This window comes from Marmota flaviventris, chromosome 10 (assembly GCF_047511675.1).
Source record: "Marmota flaviventris isolate mMarFla1 chromosome 10, mMarFla1.hap1, whole genome shotgun sequence".
NCBI classification, from domain to species: Eukaryota; Metazoa; Chordata; class Mammalia; order Rodentia; family Sciuridae; genus Marmota; species Marmota flaviventris.
The window spans coordinates 97,477,775-97,480,856 of record NC_092507.1 but is presented as its reverse complement, the minus strand read 5'-3'; the positions used below and the strand labels follow the sequence as shown (position 1 = coordinate 97,480,856).

At 38.4% G+C, this 3,082-nt stretch overlaps 1 pseudogene; it reads right to left on the bottom strand.

The window, feature by feature from the left end:
- Positions 1 to 574: 574 nt before the first annotated feature.
- On the bottom strand, positions 575 to 2,034 carry LOC114082242 (B-cell lymphoma/leukemia 10 pseudogene; annotated as a pseudogene).
- Between the last annotated feature and the right edge of the window lie 1,048 nt (positions 2,035 to 3,082).

The window sequence follows — 3,082 nt, the reverse complement described above, 5'->3', positions numbered from 1 at the left end:
TCAATTAGTAAGGTTAGTAAGAATTTTGGCAAAGAGATCATAAGTGGCTCAAACTCCATATGTTCCACCAGAATCAGGAGAAGACCCCATAAGACCAAATGAGTGGGAAAGAGATTCTTTTCAGTTTACTGGCAGCTTTCCCATCAGTCATCAGCTTCTTGCCAAACAGAAATAGCTTAATGCTGAAAATTTACTGGTAAATGAGTTGAAAAGGCTATACTCGGAAAATTTCTTGTACAAATGCATTGTGAACATTATTCCCAGTCTTTCTGCTCCCCAATAGAGAAATGTTCCCTATTAAAATTATCTTACAATATAAAAAATTTCAAAGTACTAAACCACCTAAAAAATGAAAAAAAAGTACTGAAAAGTACATGATCAACATGATTTACATTTAGCTATTCCAAAAGTATGCTTCTTTTATTCTAAAAAAATATATTTACAAAGTATGCTTATATTGTTTTAAAAGACATTTATCAAATGGAAGCAAATCATTATAGTGATTTTACAAAAAGATTCATATCCTTTAAAACATTTTTTGTCACTACTAAAAAAATTAAAAGGTAGTAAAGTGTCATTGTGGTAAAACAGCACCTGATCTTAAGGGAAGAAACATCTCACTAGAGCTTCCACAAGTTCCTCCATCTAACTGCAACTCTGGTGGCAAAGGAGGAGCCCCAGTGTCCCCAGGTCTAGGAAATGTAGTTGAAGAGAAGATGGTATTTTCAGTTCTGCCTACTTCCAGGACAGGCAAATTCAGAGAAGAATCAGTAGAAAAGAAGGGAGCTGTGCTGGATTCTCCTTCTGGATGGTACATGACAGTGGATGCTCTCAGTTTTTCAGAGGAATTACTTTCATTTGAATTTGATCTAGAAAGATTGTTCATGGCTCCATCTGGAAAAGGTTCATAGATGCTACATTTCAGTCCTTTCAGATGTTCTAGTTTTATATTTCTAAGTTTTAACACTTCATCTGTAATCTTCTGTATCAAGAAGTTCTGTGTTTTTTCTCTCCGAATAGATTCAACAAGAGTGTCCAGTCCTTTGGGGTTTTCTTGTAAGTAGTCTAACAATTTTCCAGCCCTTTTTCTACTTGATGTCCGGCAAGAAATTTCTTCAGTGTCTTCTCTACTATATTTTTTGCACGTAGATGATCAAAATGTCTCTCAGCTATGATTTTCTCACATAAGTAAACCCGCAAATTTTCTAAAGCATCCTTCTTCACTTCAGTCAGGTCCTCTTCGGTGAGGGACAGTGCATGGGTTCCATGGTGGAGGTGGGAGATGGCGCTTCTTCTGGGGCTGGGGGATTCTGCGGCGCCGCCCTGCCCTGACCAGGGGCTTTTGCCTCCTGGAACAGGGGTGGAGAGGAAGTGGAGCAGATCGTGGCCCTAACCCTAATTCTAACCCTAAACCGATCCCCAACACTAGCACTATTCCTAATGCTAACCCTAACACTAACACTAACACAGAACCTAACCGTAAACCTACCCCTACCCCTAACCCTCACCCTAAACCTTACCCTAAACAAACCATAAACATAAAACTAACCCTAACACTAATCCTAACCCTAATCCTAACACTAACCTAACCTACAAGTAACACTAAAACTAACCCTAAACCTACACCTAAGTCTCACTCTAACCCGAATTCTAACCATAACCTTGAGTAACCATATGCCTCACTCTAACCCTCCTTCTAATCATAACAAAAGCACTAATTTTAACTCTAAACATAACACAAAACCAAAAGCTAACAATTACCCTAACACAAACCATAATTTTTACCTTAACACTAACGTTAACACTAGCCCTAATCCAAAACCTAACCATAACCCAAAAACTAACGTTAACCATAAACCTAACCCTAATCCTAACACTAAACTTACCCATAACCCTGACCCTAACACTAATTCTAACCCTAAACCTAAAAGTAACCCTAAACCTATCCCTAACCCTAACACTATCACTAACGCTAACCCTAGCCCTTACACTAACACTGAACCTAACCCTAAAACAAATCCTACTCCTAACCATGACCTTAACCCTTCCCATAACATAAACCGTAACCCAACACTAAACATAACCCTAACCCTAACATTAACAATAACCTACAAGTAACCCTAAAACTAACCCTAAACCTATCCCTAAACATAACATAAGCCTCACTCTACCCCTAATCCTATCCCTAACCCTAACTCTTACCCTATCCCTAATCCTAACATCCAACCCTAAATCTTACGCTAACACAAACCATATCCCTCACACAAACAGAATCCTATCACTAAATCTAACCCTAAACCAAATTCTACAACTTACCCTGACCCAAAACCGAACCCTAACACTAACCATAACCCTAAAACTAACCCTAAACCTAAGCCTAAAATAAACCCTAAAAGTAACACTAACCCTAAGTGTAACACTAACACTAACCATAACCTTAGCCCTAACCCCAAACCTATCACTAACCCTAACACTCTCCCTAAACCTAACCCTAAAACTAATACTAAATCTAACTCTAAACCAAACCCAAATCTAACACTAACCCTATCCCTAACACTAACCCTAACCCTAACACTAACACTAACACTAACCCTAAACTTTACACTAAACCTAAACCTAACCATAAACACTAACCCTAAAACTAACCCTAAACCTAACCCTAACCCTAACCCCAGCCCTCACCCTAATACTAACCCTAAACCTATCCCTAACACTAACACTATCCCTAACCGTAACCCTAAACATAAACCTAAAGCTAACATTTACCGTAACCTTAACTCTAACAAGAACCCTAAACATAACCCTAATCCTAACCTAACTCTAAACCGAAACCTAACCCTAACTTTAACCCCAATCTTAAACCTTACCCGAACCCTACCACTAACATTAACCGACCCGTATACCTAATCTAACACTAACACTAATCCTAACTCTAACCGTAACCCTAAACATAATCCTAAATGTAACCCTAACACAAATCCTAATCCTAACCCTAACACTAACCCTAACCCTTACAATAACCTAACCCTAACACTCTCATGAACCATAATTATAACACTAACACTAACTCTAAAACTCACCA